The following is an 18,683-nucleotide window of genomic DNA, read 5'->3' on the forward strand; positions in this document are numbered from 1 at the left end:
AGGGAGATACATACGTGTAAAGTGGATATGTACAAGTTTATAAGTAAATGAGATGTTTTTCCAATTAATAATTCTAAGAACTGAATGGAAAAAGAAAATCGTAAAGTTTAGATAAGTCCCACTGTGATTTGTACTCAGATCCTGGTTTTCAGAGTCTAGAGTGCTAAGCATGATACCATCAAACCACCTGTACCAGGTTGAGCTTTTCATTTTGAGAGAAGAGATTGCATTCACGGGGGAATCTTATATTTTATTGCAAAATCATATCTCACATAAAAAGTACTGTTCAACAGAGTGATAGCGTTACTTGAGTCCTCTGGGCAACATCCTTCCCTAACATAGTTCAATATGCAAAAGTTGAACAGAATAGAAAAGTAATAACATTCTGTTGGTCTTTGACTGTAGAACATTAAAAACTTTGAAATGTTCACATTGCTGCAGCAATTTGCTCCCTTGTCACATGGGAGGTTCCATGGTGTAATGGTTAGCACTTTGGACTTTGAATCCAAGGATCCGAGTTCAAATCTCGGTGGGACCACTTTCATGACTGTTGATCAAATCTTTTTCTGTCAAGTGTATTCATAAATATCACAAATCTAACACGGGTAGAGTGAAACATTAATTTATTGATTGTATTCTGAAAGTCTATTCGATGTGAGCAAATGATAGAACTTTTAGAAAACATGGAAATTAAATGGCTCAAAATAATGAGACATTTTGCGAGCTGACTCTGTTTTCTCAAACTCATCACAGGGGGCTGATGCAAGATATTACTTTCTTAAATCTTACTGTTATTGATAAGGGGAAGATGGAACTTTTTAATTGGAAATCCTTCATTAAAACAAAACTTGAGGAATCAAATTGTGTATTATGGGGACAGAAGATATGACGTTTTGAATAACAATCGTGAAATTCAGACACACATATATTTACACTCTGATTTTCTAAAGTAAATCCATAACCATAAAGTAAAATCTTTCGAAAGACGTGTCAAAGGTAATAATCTGAATTTCTCTTTCAAAGAAATTCACAATTAAATGCACTGTGTAAGTCAAGCATGTTGTCATATAAGAAATCAGCACAAATTAACTATCTCATTACTGGTCATATAGATGAGAGAGGAAATGAACCTAACGTTTAAATTGTGGATGGGAAACAACAGTTTTTAGTTTTCAGCTTCAATACATATGTTTATGAATAATTGATTTCTTTATATAGTCTTATCGCTATCTAGACGGATATAGCTATGTATACATAGATGCATACTTATACGTTGATAAGTATCAGTATAAAACATTGACGTTATGTTTTTCCAAGACCAGATTCTAAGAAATGGGTGAAATAGTAAATCTCATAATTCAAGCAGGTCCCACCGAGATTTGAACTCGGATCGCTGGATTCAGAGTCCAGAGTGCTAACCATTACACCATGGAACCCTCCCATACATGAGTCATTTTTCCATTGAGACAAAAGAGAGCGCATTAGTGCGGGGGCATTTCTTACATTGATGAAACGATATCTCTGTTGAATGCTCATAGTGTAAAGAGCTATAATGTGATTTGATTCTGTTCAGATACATTCTCCTTAACAGTGTTAAATATGCAAACGTTTATCAGGATAGGCAAGTTATATCATAATGATCATCTTTGACTGTAACATATTAAAACATTTTACATTTCCAAACTAATACACCCATTTCTTTGTCTCTCACATGGGCTGCGCCAAAGAGCAATGATTGGCACGTTGGACTTTGCATGCAAAGGTACCAGTCCAAATCTTGGGGGTACTATTTTATTACTCTTGACCTTTTCTATTTCTGTCACCTTTGTTTATTGATAGCTCAAATCCAACACCAGTAGGTTGAAAGAGACAATTATTGATTCCTTTCAAAACGTCCATCAGCTTGAACAAGTTACAGAAATACAAACATTATAATACGTTTACATCACATTGCTACACAAAATAGTGTGACATTAAGAAATCCTATCCTGTTTTTCTGAAATGCATTTCAGAGGCCTGATTCCCAGCATCCCTTTTTGAAGCTTTCTGCGCTATTGATAAGGCGAATTTAGCACATTTTGAAAGAGAAGTGTTCTTAAATCAAACCTAGAGAACCACAATGACGGTATCATTCAGATAGTACAAATGTTTTTGTATATTAGTATGGAAATTGTGAAATAAAACGTTTTTCATGCTGATTTTCAACAGTCGATCTGCAATCGTGAAACATAAGCTTTTGCTTGGAGGCCTCACAGGTACTGATCTAATTTTCTCTTTTAAGATTATTCACAAATCATATGATATGCTTTGTATAAATCAACTATATTGTTAGATCAAAATTGAGTAAAAAGTGACTATCTCAATTTCTTGACATATAGAAGAGTAAGGAGAAGAAGCTCATGTTTCAAATGTGGAGAGGCAACAACTTTTCATTATTTTCACCTCTACTAATTATATGCATTTTTATAATGTATGTGTTTATGTTGTCCTATAAATATACAGAGACATATAGCAAGATATAGGGAGATACATACGTGTAAAGTGGATATGTACAAGTTTATAAGTAAATGAGATGTTTTTCCAATTAATAATTCTAAGAACTGAATGGAAAAAGAAAATCGTAAAGTTTAGATAAGTCCCACTGTGATTTGTACTCAGATCCCGGTTTTCAGAGTCTAGAGTGCTAAGCATGATACCATCAAACCACCTGTACCAGGTTGAGCTTTTCATTTTGAGAGAAGAGATTGCATTCACGGGGGAATCTTATATTTTATTGCAAAATCATATCTCACATAAAAAGTACTGTTCAACAGAGTGATAGCGTTACTTGAGTCCTCTGGGCAACATCCTTCCCTAACATAGTTCAATATGCAAAAGTTGAACAGAATAGAAAAGTAATAACATTCTGTTGGTCTTTGACTGTAGAACATTAAAAACTTTGAAATGTTCACATTGCTGCAGCAATTTGCTCCCTTGTCACATGGGAGGTTCCATGGTGTAATGGTTAGCACTTTGGACTTTGAATCCAAGGATCCGAGTTCAAATCTCGGTGGGACCACTTTCATGACTGTTGATCAAATCTTTTTCTGTCAAGTGTATTCATAAATATCACAAATCTAACACGGGTAGAGTGAAACATTAATTTATTGATTGTATTCTGAAAGTCTATTCGATGTGAGCAAATGATAGAACTTTTAGAAAACATGGAAATTAAATGGCTCAAAATAATGAGACATTTTGCGAGCTGACTCTGTTTTCTCAAACTCATCACAGGGGGCTGATGCAAGATATTACTTTCTTAAATCTTACTGTTATTGATAAGGGGAAGATGGAACTTTTTAATTGGAAATCCTTCATTAAAACAAAACTTGAGGAATCAAATTGTGTATTATGGGGACAGAAGATATGACGTTTTGAATAACAATCGTGAAATTCAGACACACATATATTTACACTCTGATTTTCTAAAGTAAATCCATAACCATAAAGTAAAATCTTTCGAAAGACGTGTCAAAGGTAATAATCTGAATTTCTCTTTCAAAGAAATTCACAATTAAATGCACTGTGTAAGTCAAGCATGTTGTCATATAAGAAATCAGCAAAAATTAACTATCTCATTACTGGTCATATAGATGAGAGAGGAAATGAACCTAACGTTTAAATTGTGGATGGGAAACAACAGTTTTTAGTTTTCAGCTTCAATACATATGTTTATGAATAATTGATTTCTTTATATAGTCTTATCGCTATCTAGACGGATATAGCTATGTATACATAGATGCATACTTATACGTTGATAAGTATCAGTATAAAACATTGACGTTATGTTTTTCCAAGACCAGATTCTAAGAAATGGGTGAAATAGTAAATCTCATAATTCAAGCAGGTCCCACCGAGATTTGAACTCGGATCGCTGGATTCAGAGTCCAGAGTGCTAACCATTACACCATGGAACCCTCCCATACATGAGTCATTTTTCCATTGAGACAAAAGAGAGCGCATTAGTGCGGGGGCATTTCTTACATTGATGAAACGATATCTCTGTTGAATGCTCATAGTGTAAAGAGCTATAATGTGATTTGATTCTGTTCAGATACATTCTCCTTAACAGTGTTAAATATGCAAACGTTTATCAGGATAGGCAAGTTATATCATAATGATCATCTTTGACTGTAACATATTAAAACATTTTACATTTCCAAACTAATACACCCATTTCTTTGTCTCTCACATGGGCTGCGCCAAAGAGCAATGATTGGCACGTTGGACTTTGCATGCAAAGGTACCAGTCCAAATCTTGGGGGTACTATTTTATTACTCTTGACCTTTTCTATTTCTGTCACCTTTGTTTATTGATAGCTCAAATCCAACACCAGTAGGTTGAAAGAGACAATTATTGATTCCTTTCAAAACGTCCATCAGCTTGAACAAGTTACAGAAATACAAACATTATAATACGTTTACATCACATTGCTACACAAAATAGTGTGACATTAAGAAATCCTATCCTGTTTTTCTGAAATGCATTTCAGAGGCCTGATTCCCAGCATCCCTTTTTGAAGCTTTCTGCGCTATTGATAAGGCGAATTTAGCACATTTTGAAAGAGAAGTGTTCTTAAATCAAACCTAGAGAACCACAATGACGGTATCATTCAGATAGTACAAATGTTTTTGTATATTAGTATGGAAATTGTGAAATAAAACGTTTTTCATGCTGATTTTCAACAGTCGATCTGCAATCGTGAAACATAAGCTTTTGCTTGGAGGCCTCACAGGTACTGATCTAATTTTCTCTTTTAAGATTATTCACAAATCATATGATATGCTTTGTATAAATCAACTATATTGTTAGATCAAAATTGAGTAAAAAGTGACTATCTCAATTTCTTGACATATAGAAGAGTAAGGAGAAGAAGCTCATGTTTCAAATGTGGAGAGGCAACAACTTTTCATTATTTTCACCTCTACTAATTATATGCATTTTTATAATGTATGTGTTTATGTTGTCCTATAAATATACAGAGACATATAGCAAGATATAGGGAGATACATACGTGTAAAGTGGATATGTACAAGTTTATAAGTAAATGAGATGTTTTTCCAATTATTAATTCTAAGAACTGAATGGAAAAAGAAAATCGTAAAGTTTAGATAAGTCCCACTGTGATTTGTACTCAGATCCCGGTTTTCAGAGTCTAGAGTGCTAAGCATGATACCATCAAACCACCTGTACCAGGTTGAGCTTTTCATTTTGAGAGAAGAGATTGCATTCACGGGGGAATCTTATATTTTATTGCAAAATCATATCTCACATAAAAAAGTACTGTTCAACAGAGTGATAGCGTTACTTGAGTCCTCTGGGCAACATCCTTCCCTAACATAGTTCAATATGCAAAAGTTGAACAGAATAGAAAAGTAATAACATTCTGTTGGTCTTTGACTGTAGAACATTAAAAACTTTGAAATGTTCACATTGCTGCAGCAATTTGCTCCCTTGTCACATGGGAGGTTCCATGGTGTAATGGTTAGCACTTTGGACTTTGAATCCAAGGATCCGAGTTCAAATCTCGGTGGGACCACTTTCATGACTGTTGATCAAATCTTTTTCTGTCAAGTGTATTCATAAATATCACAAATCTAACACGGGTAGAGTGAAACATTAATTTATTGATTGTATTCTGAAAGTCTATTCGATGTGAGCAAATGATAGAACTTTTAGAAAACATGGAAATTAAATGGCTCAAAATAATGAGACATTTTGCGAGCTGACTCTGTTTTCTCAAACTCATCACAGGGGGCTGATGCAAGATATTACTTTCTTAAATCTTACTGTTATTGATAAGGGGAAGATGGAACTTTTTAATTGGAAATCCTTCATTAAAACAAAACTTGAGGAATCAAATTGTGTATTATGGGGACAGAAGATATGACGTTTTGAATAACAATCGTGAAATTCAGACACACATATATTTACACTCTGATTTTCTAAAGTAAATCCATAACCATAAAGTAAAATCTTTCGAAAGACGTGTCAAAGGTAATAATCTGAATTTCTCTTTCAAAGAAATTCACAATTAAATGCACTGTGTAAGTCAAGCATGTTGTCATATAAGAAATCAGCAAAAATTAACTATCTCATTACTGGTCATATAGATGAGAGAGGAAATGAACCTAACGTTTAAATTGTGGATGGGAAACAACAGTTTTTAGTTTTCAGCTTCAATACATATGTGTATGAATAATTGATTTCTTTATATAGTCTTATCGCTATCTAGACAGATATAGCTATGTATACATAGATGCATACTTATACGTTGATAAGTATCAGTATAAAACATTGACGTTATGTTTTTCCAAGACCAGATTCTAAGAAATGGGTGAAATAGTAAATCTCATAATTCAAGCAGGTCCCACCGAGATTTGAACTCGGATCGCTGGATTCAGAGTCCAGAGTGCTAACCATTACACCATGGAACCCTCCCATACATGAGTCATTTTTCCATTGAGACAAAAGAGAGCGCATTAGTGCGGGGGCATTTCTTACATTGATGAAACGATATCTCTGTTGAATGCTCATAGTGTAAAGAGCTATAATGTGATTTGATTCTGTTCAGATACATTCTCCTTAACAGTGTTAAATATGCAAACGTTTATCAGGATAGGCAAGTTATATCATAATGATCATCTTTGACTGTAACATATTAAAACATTTTACATTTCCAAACTAATACACCCATTTCTTTGTCTCTCACATGGGCTGCGCCAAAGAGCAATGATTGGCACGTTGGACTTTGCATGCAAAGGTACCAGTCCAAATCTTGGGGGTACTATTTTATTACTCTTGACCTTTTCTATTTCTGTCACCTTTGTTTATTGATAGCTCAAATCCAACACCAGTAGGTTGAAAGAGACAATTATTGATTCCTTTCAAAACGTCCATCAGCTTGAACAAGTTACAGAAATACAAACATTATAATACGTTTACATCACATTGCTACACAAAATAGTGTGACATTAAGAAATCCTATCCTGTTTTTCTGAAATGCATTTCAGAGGCCTGATTCCCAGCATCCCTTTTTGAAGCTTTCTGCGCTATTGATAAGGCGAATTTAGCACATTTTGAAAGAGAAGTGTTCTTAAATCAAACCTAGAGAACCACAATGACGGTATCATTCAGATAGTACAAATGTTTTTGTATATTAGTATGGAAATTGTGAAATAAAACGTTTTTCATGCTGATTTTCAACAGTCGATCTGCAATCGTGAAACATAAGCTTTTGCTTGGAGGCCTCACAGGTACTGATCTAATTTTCTCTTTTAAGATTATTCACAAATCATATGATATGCTTTGTATAAATCAACTATATTGTTAGATCAAAATTGAGTAAAAAGTGACTATCTCAATTTCTTGACATATAGAAGAGTAAGGAGAAGAAGCTCATGTTTCAAATGTGGAGAGGCAACAACTTTTCATTATTTTCACCTCTACTAATTATATGCATTTTTATAATGTATGTGTTTATGTTGTCCTATAAATATACAGAGACATATAGCAAGATATAGGGAGATACATACGTGTAAAGTGGATATGTACAAGTTTATAAGTAAATGAGATGTTTTTCCAATTAATAATTCTAAGAACTGAATGGAAAAAGAAAATCGTAAAGTTTAGATAAGTCCCACTGTGATTTGTACTCAGATCCCGGTTTTCAGAGTCTAGAGTGCTAAGCATGATACCATCAAACCACCTGTACCAGGTTGAGCTTTTCATTTTGAGAGAAGAGATTGCATTCACGGGGGAATCTTATATTTTATTGCAAAATCATATCTCACATAAAAAAGTACTGTTCAACAGAGTGATAGCGTTACTTGAGTCCTCTGGGCAACATCCTTCCCTAACATAGTTCAATATGCAAAAGTTGAACAGAATAGAAAAGTAATAACATTCTGTTGGTCTTTGACTGTAGAACATTAAAAACTTTGAAATGTTCACATTGCTGCAGCAATTTGCTCCCTTGTCACATGGGAGGTTCCATGGTGTAATGGTTAGCACTTTGGACTTTGAATCCAAGGATCCGAGTTCAAATCTCGGTGGGACCACTTTCATGACTGTTGATCAAATCTTTTTCTGTCAAGTGTATTCATAAATATCACAAATCTAACACGGGTAGAGTGAAACATTAATTTATTGATTGTATTCTGAAAGTCTATTCGATGTGAGCAAATGATAGAACTTTTAGAAAACATGGAAATTAAATGGCTCAAAATAATGAGACATTTTGCGAGCTGACTCTGTTTTCTCAAACTCATCACAGGGGGCTGATGCAAGATATTACTTTCTTAAATCTTACTGTTATTGATAAGGGGAAGATGGAACTTTTTAATTGGAAATCCTTCATTAAAACAAAACTTGAGGAATCAAATTGTGTATTATGGGGACAGAAGATATGACGTTTTGAATAACAATCGTGAAATTCAGACACACATATATTTACACTCTGATTTTCTAAAGTAAATCCATAACCATAAAGTAAAATCTTTCGAAAGACGTGTCAAAGGTAATAATCTGAATTTCTCTTTCAAAGAAATTCACAATTAAATGCACTGTGTAAGTCAAGCATGTTGTCATATAAGAAATCAGCAAAAATTAACTATCTCATTACTGGTCATATAGATGAGAGAGGAAATGAACCTAACGTTTAAATTGTGGATGGGAAACAACAGTTTTTAGTTTTCAGCTTCAATACATATGTGTATGAATAATTGATTTCTTTATATAGTCTTATCGCTATCTAGACAGATATAGCTATGTATACATAGATGCATACTTATACGTTGATAAGTATCAGTATAAAACATTGACGTTATGTTTTTCCAAGACCAGATTCTAAGAAATGGGTGAAATAGTAAATCTCATAATTCAAGCAGGTCCCACCGAGATTTGAACTCGGATCGCTGGATTCAGAGTCCAGAGTGCTAACCATTACACCATGGAACCCTCCCATACATGAGTCATTTTTCCATTGAGACAAAAGAGAGCGCATTAGTGCGGGGGCATTTCTTACATTGATGAAACGATATCTCTGTTGAATGCTCATAGTGTAAAGAGCTATAATGTGATTTGATTCTGTTCAGATACATTCTCCTTAACAGTGTTAAATATGCAAACGTTTATCAGGATAGGCAAGTTATATCATAATGATCATCTTTGACTGTAACATATTAAAACATTTTACATTTCCAAACTAATACACCCATTTCTTTGTCTCTCACATGGGCTGCGCCAAAGAGCAATGATTGGCACGTTGGACTTTGCATGCAAAGGTACCAGTCCAAATCTTGGGGGTACTATTTTATTACTCTTGACCTTTTCTATTTCTGTCACCTTTGTTTATTGATAGCTCAAATCCAACACCAGTAGGTTGAAAGAGACAATTATTGATTCCTTTCAAAACGTCCATCAGCTTGAACAAGTTACAGAAATACAAACATTATAATACGTTTACATCACATTGCTACACAAAATAGTGTGACATTAAGAAATCCTATCCTGTTTTTCTGAAATGCATTTCAGAGGCCTGATTCCCAGCATCCCTTTTTGAAGCTTTCTGCGCTATTGATAAGGCGAATTTAGCACATTTTGAAAGAGAAGTGTTCTTAAATCAAACCTAGAGAACCACAATGACGGTATCATTCAGATAGTACAAATGTTTTTGTATATTAGTATGGAAATTGTGAAATAAAACGTTTTTCATGCTGATTTTCAACAGTCGATCTGCAATCGTGAAACATAAGCTTTTGCTTGGAGGCCTCACAGGTACTGATCTAATTTTCTCTTTTAAGATTATTCACAAATCATATGATATGCTTTGTATAAATCAACTATATTGTTAGATCAAAATTGAGTAAAAAGTGACTATCTCAATTTCATGACATATAGAAGAGTAAGGAGAAGAAGCTCATGTTTCAAATGTGGAGAGGCAACAACTTTTCATTATTTTCACCTCTACTAATTATATGCATTTTTATAATGTATGTGTTTATGTTGTCCTATAAATATACAGAGACATATAGCAAGATATAGGGAGATACATACGTGTAAAGTGGATATGTACAAGTTTATAAGTAAATGAGATGTTTTTCCAATTAATAATTCTAAGAACTGAATGGAAAAAGAAAATCGTAAAGTTTAGATAAGTCCCACTGTGATTTGTACTCAGATCCCGGTTTTCAGAGTCTAGAGTGCTAAGCATGATACCATCAAACCACCTGTACCAGGTTGAGCTTTTCATTTTGAGAGAAGAGATTGCATTCACGGGGGAATCTTATATTTTATTGCAAAATCGTATCTCACATAAAAAGTACTGTTCAACAGAGTGATAGCGTTACTTGAGTCCTCTGGGCAACATCCTTCCCTAACATAGTTCAATTTGCAAAAGTTGAACAGAATAGAAAAGTAATAACATTCTGTTGGTCTTTGACTGTAGAACATTAAAAACTTTGAAATGTTCACATTGCTGCAGCAATTTGCTCCCTTGTCACATGGGAGGTTCCATGGTGTAATGGTTAGCACTTTGGACTTTGAATCCAAGGATCCGAGTTCAAATCTCAGTGGGACCACTTTCATGACTGTTGATCAAATCTTTTTCTGTCAAGTGTATTCATAAATATCACAAATCTAACACGGGTAGAGTGAAACATTAATTTATTGATTGTATTCTGAAAGTCTATTCGATGTGAGCAAATGATAGAACTTTTAGAAAACATGGAAATTAAATGGCTCAAAATAATGAGACATTTTGCGAGCTGACTCTGTTTTCTCAAACTCATCACAGGGGGCTGATGCAAGATATTACTTTCTTAAATCTTACTGTTATTGATAAGGGGAAGATGGAACTTTTTAATTGGAAATCCTTCATTAAAACAAAACTTGAGGAATCAAATTGTGTATTATGGGGACAGAAGATATGACGTTTTGAATAACAATCGTGAAATTCAGACACACATATATTTACACTCTGATTTTCTAAAGTAAATCCATAACCATAAAGTAAAATCTTTCGAAAGACGTGTCAAAGGTAATAATCTGAATTTCTCTTTCAAAGAAATTCACAATTAAATGCACTGTGTAAGTCAAGCATGTTGTCATATAAGAAATCAGCAAAAATTAACTATCTCATTACTGGTCATATAGATGAGAGAGGAAATGAACCTAACGTTTAAATTGTGGATGGGAAACAACAGTTTTTAGTTTTCAGCTTCAATACATATGTTTATGAATAATTGATTTCTTTATATAGTCTTATCGCTATCTAGACGGATATAGCTATGTATACATAGATGCATACTTATACGTTGATAAGTATCAGTATAAAACATTGACGTTATGTTTTTCCAAGACCAAATTCTAAGAAATGGGTGAAATAGTAAATCTCATAATTCAAGCAGGTCCCACCGAGATTTGAACTCGGATCGCTGGATTCAGAGTCCAGAGTGCTAACCATTACACCATGGAACCCTCCCATACATGAGTCATTTTTCCATTGAGACAAAAGAGAGCGCATTAGTGCGGGGGCATTTCTTACATTGATGAAACGATATCTCTGTTGAATGCTCATAGTGTAAAGAGCTATAATGTGATTTGATTCTGTTCAGATACATTCTCCTTAACAGTGTTAAATATGCAAACGTTTATCAGGATAGGCAAGTTATATCATAATGATCATCTTTGACTGTAACATATTAAAACATTTTACATTTCCAAACTAATACACCCATTTCTTTGTCTCTCACATGGGCTGCGCCAAAGAGCAATGATTGGCACGTTGGACTTTGCATGCAAAGGTACCAGTCCAAATCTTGGGGGTACTATTTTATTACTCTTGACCTTTTCTATTTCTGTCACCTTTGTTTATTGATAGCTCAAATCCAACACCAGTAGGTTGAAAGAGACAATTATTGATTCCTTTCAAAACGTCCATCAGCTTGAACAAGTTACAGAAATACAAACATTATAATACGTTTACATCACATTCCTACACAAAATAGTGTGACATTAAGAAATCCTATCCTGTTTTTCTGAAATGCATTTCAGAGGCCTGATTCCCAGCATCCCTTTTTGAAGCTTTCTGCGCTATTGATAAGGCGAATTTAGCACATTTTGAAAGAGAAGTGTTCTTAAATCAAACCTAGAGAACCACAATGACGGTATCATTCAGATAGTACAAATGTTTTTGTATATTAGTATGGAAATTGTGAAATAAAACGTTTTTCATGCTGATTTTCAACAGTCGATCTGCAATCGTGAAACATAAGCTTTTGCTTGGAGGCCTCACAGGTACTGATCTAATTTTCTCTTTTAAGATTATTCACAAATCATATGATATGCTTTGTATAAATCAACTATATTGTTAGATCAAAATTGAGTAAAAAGTGACTATCTCAATTTCATGACATATAGAAGAGTAAGGAGAAGAAGCTCATGTTTCAAATGTGGAGAGGCAACAACTTTTCATTATTTTCACCTCTACTAATTATATGCATTTTTATAATGTATGTGTTTATGTTGTCCTATAAATATACAGAGACATATAGCAAGATATAGGGAGATACATACGTGTAAAGTGGATATGTACAAGTTTATAAGTAAATGAGATGTTTTTCCAATTAATAATTCTAAGAACTGAATGGAAAAAGAAAATCGTAAAGTTTAGATAAGTCCCACTGTGATTTGTACTCAGATCCCGGTTTTCAGAGTCTAGAGTGCTAAGCATGATACCATCAAACCACCTGTACCAGGTTGAGCTTTTCATTTTGAGAGAAGAGATTGCATTCACGGGGGAATCTTATATTTTATTGCAAAATCGTATCTCACATAAAAAGTACTGTTCAACAGAGTGATAGCGTTACTTGAGTCCTCTGGGCAACATCCTTCCCTAACATAGTTCAATTTGCAAAAGTTGAACAGAATAGAAAAGTAATAACATTCTGTTGGTCTTTGACTGTAGAACATTAAAAACTTTGAAATGTTCACATTGCTGCAGCAATTTGCTCCCTTGTCACATGGGAGGTTCCATGGTGTAATGGTTAGCACTTTGGACTTTGAATCCAAGGATCCGAGTTCAAATCTCGGTGGGACCACTTTCATGACTGTTGATCAAATCTTTTTCTGTCAAGTGTATTCATAAATATCACAAATCTAACACGGGTAGAGTGAAACATTAATTTATTGATTGTATTCTGAAAGTCTATTCGATGTGAGCAAATGATAGAACTTTTAGAAAACATGGAAATTAAATGGCTCAAAATAATGAGACATTTTGCGAGCTGACTCTGTTTTCTCAAACTCATCACAGGGGGCTGATGCAAGATATTACTTTCTTAAATCTTACTGTTATTGATAAGGGGAAGATGGAACTTTTTAATTGGAAATCCTTCATTAAAACAAAACTTGAGGAATCAAATTGTGTATTATGGGGACAGAAGATATGACGTTTTGAATAACAATCGTGAAATTCAGACACACATATATTTACACTCTGATTTTCTAAAGTAAATCCATAACCATAAAGTAAAATCTTTCGAAAGACGTGTCAAAGGTAATAATCTGAATTTCTCTTTCAAAGAAATTCACAATTAAATGCACTGTGTAAGTCAAGCATGTTGTCATATAAGAAATCAGCAAAAATTAACTATCTCATTACTGGTCATATAGATGAGAGAGGAAATGAACCTAACGTTTAAATTGTGGATGGGAAACAACAGTTTTTAGTTTTCAGCTTCAATACATATGTTTATGAATAATTGATTTCTTTATATAGTCTTATCGCTATCTAGACGGATATAGCTATGTATACATAGATGCATACTTATACGTTGATAAGTATCAGTATAAAACATTGACGTTATGTTTTTCCAAGACCAAATTCTAAGAAATGGGTGAAATAGTAAATCTCATAATTCAAGCAGGTCCCACCGAGATTTGAACTCGGATCGCTGGATTCAGAGTCCAGAGTGCTAACCATTACACCATGGAACCCTCCCATACATGAGTCATTTTTCCATTGAGACAAAAGAGAGCGCATTAGTGCGGGGGCATTTCTTACATTGATGAAACGATATCTCTGTTGAATGCTCATAGTGTAAAGAGCTATAATGTGATTTGATTCTGTTCAGATACATTCTCCTTAACAGTGTTAAATATGCAAACGTTTATCAGGATAGGCAAGTTATATCATAATGATCATCTTTGACTGTAACATATTAAAACATTTTACATTTCCAAACTAATACACCCATTTCTTTGTCTCTCACATGGGCTGCGCCAAAGAGCAATGATTGGCACGTTGGACTTTGCATGCAAAGGTACCAGTCCAAATCTTGGGGGTACTATTTTATTACTCTTGACCTTTTCTATTTCTGTCACCTTTGTTTATTGATAGCTCAAATCCAACACCAGTAGGTTGAAAGAGACAATTATTGATTCCTTTCAAAACGTCCATCAGCTTGAACAAGTTACAGAAATACAAACATTATAATACGTTTACATCACATTCCTACACAAAATAGTGTGACATTAAGAAATCCTATCCTGTTTTTCTGAAATGCATTTCAGAGGCCTGATTCCCAGCATCCCTTTTTGAAGCTTTCTGCGCTATTGATAAGGCGAATTTAGCACATTTTGAAAGAGAAGTGTTCTTAAATCAAACCTAGAGAACCACAATGACGGTATCATTCAGATAGTACAAATGTTTTTGTATATTAGTATGGAAATTGTGAAATAAAAAGTTTTTCATGCTGATTTTCAACAGTCGATCTGCAATCGTGAAACATAAGCTTTTGCTTGGAGGCCTCACAGGTACTGATCTAATTTTCTCTTTTAAGATTATTCACAAATCATATGATATGCTTTGTATAAATCAACTATATTGTTAGATCAAAATTGAGTAAAAAGTGACTATCTCAATTTCATGACATATAGAAGAGTAAGGAGAAGAAGCTCATGTTTCAAATGTGGAGAGGCAACAACTTTTCATTATTTTCACCTCTACTAATTATATGCATTTTTATAATGTATGTGTTTATGTTGTCCTATAAATATACAGAGACATATAGCAAGATATAGGGAGATACATACGTGTAAAGTGGATATGTACAAGTTTATAAGTAAATGAGATGTTTTTCCAATTAATAATTCTAAGAACTGAATGGAAAAAGAAAATCGTAAAGTTTAGATAAGTCCCACTGTGATTTGTACTCAGATCCCGGTTTTCAGAGTCTAGAGTGCTAAGCATGATACCATCAAACCACCTGTACCAGGTTGAGCTTTTCATTTTGAGAGAAGAGATTGCATTCACGGGGGAATCTTATATTTTATTGCAAAATCATATCTCACATAAAAAGTACTGTTCAACAGAGTGATAGCGTTACTTGAGTCCTCTGGGCAACATCCTTCCCTAACATAGTTCAATATGCAAAAGTTGAACAGAATAGAAAAGTAATAACATTCTGTTGGTCTTTGACTGTAGAACATTAAAAACTTTGAAATGTTCACATTGCTGCAGCAATTTGCTCCCTTGTCACATGGGAGGTTCCATGGTGTAATGGTTAGCACTTTGGACTTTGAATCCAAGGATCCGAGTTCAAATCTCGGTGGGACCACTTTCATGACTGTTGATCAAATCTTTTTCTGTCAAGTGTATTCATAAATATCACAAATCTAACACGGGTAGAGTGAAACATTAATTTATTGATTGTATTCTGAAAGTCTATTCGATGTGAGCAAATGATAGAACTTTTAGAAAACATGGAAATTAAATGGCTCAAAATAATGAGACATTTTGCGAGCTGACTCTGTTTTCTCAAACTCATCACAGGGGGCTGATGCAAGATATTACTTTCTTAAATCTTACTGTTATTGATAAGGGGAAGATGGAACTTTTTAATTGGAAATCCTTCATTAAAACAAAACTTGAGGAATCAAATTGTGTATTATGGGGACAGAAGATATGACGTTTTGAATAACAATCGTGAAATTCAGACACACATATATTTACACTCTGATTTTCTAAAGTAAATCCATAACCATAAAGTAAAATCTTTCGAAAGACGTGTCAAAGGTAATAATCTGAATTTCTCTTTCAAAGAAATTCACAATTAAATGCACTGTGTAAGTCAAGCATGTTGTCATATAAGAAATCAGCACAAATTAACTATCTCATTACTGGTCATATAGATGAGAGAGGAAATGAACCTAACGTTTAAATTGTGGATGGGAAACAACAGTTTTTAGTTTTCAGCTTCAATACATATGTTTATGAATAATTGATTTCTTTATATAGTCTTATCGCTATCTAGACGGATATAGCTATGTATACATAGATGCATACTTATACGTTGATAAGTATCAGTATAAAACATTGACGTTATGTTTTTCCAAGACCAGATTCTAAGAAATGGGTGAAATAGTAAATCTCATAATTCAAGCAGGTCCCACCGAGATTTGAACTCGGATCGATGGATTCAGAGTCCAGAGTGCTAACCATTACACCATGGAACCCTCCCATACATGAGTCATTTTTCCATTGAGACAAAAGAGAGCGCATTAGTGCGGGGGCATTTCTTACATTGATGAAACGATATCTCTGTTGAATGCTCATAGTGTAAAGAGCTATAATGTGATTTGATTCTGTTCAGATACATTCTCCTTAACAGTGTTAAATATGCAAACGTTTATCAGGATAGGCAAGTTATATCATAATGATCATCTTTGACTGTAACATATTAAAACATTTTACATTTCCAAACTAATACACCCATTTCTTTGTCTCTCACATGGGCTGCGCCAAAGAGCAATGATTGGCACGTTGGACTTTGCATGCAAAGGTACCAGTCCAAATCTTGGGGGTACTATTTTATTACTCTTGACCTTTTCTATTTCTGTCACCTTTGTTTATTGATAGCTCAAATCCAACACCAGTAGGTTGAAAGAGACAATTATTGATTCCTTTCAAAACGTCCATCAGCTTGAACAAGTTACAGAAATACAAACATTATAATACGTTTACATCACATTGCTACACAAAATAGTGTGACATTAAGAAATCCTATCCTGTTTTTCTGAAATGCATTTCAGAGGCCTGATTCCCAGCATCCCTTTTTGAAGCTTTCTGCGCTATTGATAAGGCGAATTTAGCACATTTTGAAAGAGAAGTGTTCTTAAATCAAACCTAGAGAACCACAATGACGGTATCATTCAGATAGTACAAATGTTTTTGTATATTAGTATGGAAATTGTGAAATAAAACGTTTTTCATGCTGATTTTCAACAGTCGATCTGCAATCGTGAAACATAAGCTTTTGCTTGGAGGCCTCACAGGTACTGATCTAATTTTCTCTTTTAAGATTATTCACAAATCATATGATATGCTTTGTATAAATCAACTATATTGTTAGATCAAAATTGAGTAAAAAGTGACTATCTCAATTTCTTGACATATAGAAGAGTAAGGAGAAGAAGCTCATGTTTCAAATGTGGAGAGGCAACAACTTTTCATTATTTTCACCTCTACTAATTATATGCATTTTTATAATGTATGTGTTTATGTTGTCCTATAAATATACAGAGACATATAGCAAGATATAGGGAGATACATACGTGTAAAGTGGATATGTACAAGTTTATAAGTAAATGAGATGTTTTTCCAATTAATAATTCTAAGAACTGAATGGAAAAAGAAAATCGTAAAGTTTAGATAAGTCCCACTGTGATTTGTACTCAGATCCTGGTTTTCAGAGTCTAGAGTGCTAAGCATGATACCATCAAACCACCTGTACCAGGTTGAGCTTTTCATTTTGAGAGAAGAGATTGCATTCACGGGGGAATCTTATATTTTATTGCAAAATCATATCTCACATAAAAAGTACTGTTCAACAGAGTGATAGCGTTACTTGAGTCCTCTGGGCAACATCCTTCCCTAACATAGTTCAATATGCAAAAGTTGAACAGAATAGAAAAGTAATAACATTCTGTTGGTCTTTGACTGTAGAACATTAAAAACTTTGAAATGTTCACATTGCTGCAGCAATTTGCTCCCTTGTCACATGGGAGGTTCCATGGTGTAATGGTTAGCACTTTGGACTTTGAATCCAAGGATCCGAGTTCAAATCTCGGTGGGACCACTTTCATGACTGTTGATCAAATCTTTTTCTGTCAAGTGTATTCATAAATATCACAAATCTAACACGGGTAGAGTGAAACATTAATTTATTGATTGTATTCTGAAAGTCTATTCGATGTGAGCAAATGATAGAACTTTTAGAAAACATGGAAATTAAATGGCTCAAAATAATGAGACATTTTGCGAGCTGACTCTGTTTTCTCAAACTCATCACAGGGGGCTGATGCAAGATATTACTTTCTTAAATCTTACTGTTATTGATAAGGGGAAGATGGAACTTTTTAATTGGAAATCCTTCATTAAAACAAAACTTGAGGAATCAAATTGTGTATTATGGGGACAGAAGATATGACGTTTTGAATAACAATCGTGAAATTCAGACACACATATATTTACACTCTGATTTTCTAAAGTAAATCCATAACCATAAAGTAAAATCTTTCGAAAGACGTGTCAAAGGTAATAATCTGAATTTCTCTTTCAAAGAAATTCACAATTAAATGC

The 18,683-nt window shown here is 34.0% G+C and overlaps 15 non-coding genes across 15 annotated transcripts; 8 read left to right on the forward strand and 7 right to left on the reverse strand.

The window, feature by feature from the left end:
• Positions 1–466: 466 nt before the first annotated feature.
• On the forward strand, positions 467–538 carry TRNAQ-UUG (transfer RNA glutamine (anticodon UUG)). The gene has a single exon. It is a non-coding gene; the product is annotated as a tRNA-Gln (tRNA).
• An 826-nt stretch (positions 539–1,364) lies between these two features.
• On the reverse strand, positions 1,365–1,436 carry TRNAQ-CUG (transfer RNA glutamine (anticodon CUG)). The gene has a single exon. It is a non-coding gene; the product is annotated as a tRNA-Gln (tRNA).
• Positions 1,437–2,986: 1,550 nt separating this feature from the next.
• TRNAQ-UUG (transfer RNA glutamine (anticodon UUG)) lies at positions 2,987–3,058 on the forward strand. The gene has a single exon. It is a non-coding gene; the product is annotated as a tRNA-Gln (tRNA).
• Positions 3,059–3,884: 826 nt separating this feature from the next.
• Positions 3,885–3,956, reverse strand: TRNAQ-CUG (transfer RNA glutamine (anticodon CUG)). Its single transcript has one exon. It is a non-coding gene; the product is annotated as a tRNA-Gln (tRNA).
• A 1,551-nt stretch (positions 3,957–5,507) lies between these two features.
• TRNAQ-UUG (transfer RNA glutamine (anticodon UUG)) lies at positions 5,508–5,579 on the forward strand. Its single transcript has one exon. It is a non-coding gene; the product is annotated as a tRNA-Gln (tRNA).
• An 826-nt stretch (positions 5,580–6,405) lies between these two features.
• TRNAQ-CUG (transfer RNA glutamine (anticodon CUG)) lies at positions 6,406–6,477 on the reverse strand. The gene has a single exon. It is a non-coding gene; the product is annotated as a tRNA-Gln (tRNA).
• Positions 6,478–8,028: 1,551 nt separating this feature from the next.
• TRNAQ-UUG (transfer RNA glutamine (anticodon UUG)) lies at positions 8,029–8,100 on the forward strand. Its single transcript has one exon. It is a non-coding gene; the product is annotated as a tRNA-Gln (tRNA).
• An 826-nt stretch (positions 8,101–8,926) lies between these two features.
• TRNAQ-CUG (transfer RNA glutamine (anticodon CUG)) lies at positions 8,927–8,998 on the reverse strand. Its single transcript has one exon. It is a non-coding gene; the product is annotated as a tRNA-Gln (tRNA).
• A 1,550-nt stretch (positions 8,999–10,548) lies between these two features.
• Positions 10,549–10,620, forward strand: TRNAQ-UUG (transfer RNA glutamine (anticodon UUG)). Its single transcript has one exon. It is a non-coding gene; the product is annotated as a tRNA-Gln (tRNA).
• An 826-nt stretch (positions 10,621–11,446) lies between these two features.
• Positions 11,447–11,518, reverse strand: TRNAQ-CUG (transfer RNA glutamine (anticodon CUG)). Its single transcript has one exon. It is a non-coding gene; the product is annotated as a tRNA-Gln (tRNA).
• Positions 11,519–13,068: 1,550 nt separating this feature from the next.
• On the forward strand, positions 13,069–13,140 carry TRNAQ-UUG (transfer RNA glutamine (anticodon UUG)). Its single transcript has one exon. It is a non-coding gene; the product is annotated as a tRNA-Gln (tRNA).
• Positions 13,141–13,966: 826 nt separating this feature from the next.
• Positions 13,967–14,038, reverse strand: TRNAQ-CUG (transfer RNA glutamine (anticodon CUG)). The gene has a single exon. It is a non-coding gene; the product is annotated as a tRNA-Gln (tRNA).
• Positions 14,039–15,588: 1,550 nt separating this feature from the next.
• On the forward strand, positions 15,589–15,660 carry TRNAQ-UUG (transfer RNA glutamine (anticodon UUG)). The gene has a single exon. It is a non-coding gene; the product is annotated as a tRNA-Gln (tRNA).
• Positions 15,661–16,486: 826 nt separating this feature from the next.
• Positions 16,487–16,558, reverse strand: TRNAQ-CUG (transfer RNA glutamine (anticodon CUG)). Its single transcript has one exon. It is a non-coding gene; the product is annotated as a tRNA-Gln (tRNA).
• Positions 16,559–18,108: 1,550 nt separating this feature from the next.
• On the forward strand, positions 18,109–18,180 carry TRNAQ-UUG (transfer RNA glutamine (anticodon UUG)). The gene has a single exon. It is a non-coding gene; the product is annotated as a tRNA-Gln (tRNA).
• The last annotated feature ends 503 nt before the right edge of the window (positions 18,181–18,683 follow it).

This window comes from Lissotriton helveticus, chromosome 4_1, assembly GCF_964261635.1.
Source record: "Lissotriton helveticus chromosome 4_1, aLisHel1.1, whole genome shotgun sequence".
Taxonomy (NCBI): Eukaryota; Metazoa; Chordata; class Amphibia; order Caudata; family Salamandridae; genus Lissotriton; species Lissotriton helveticus.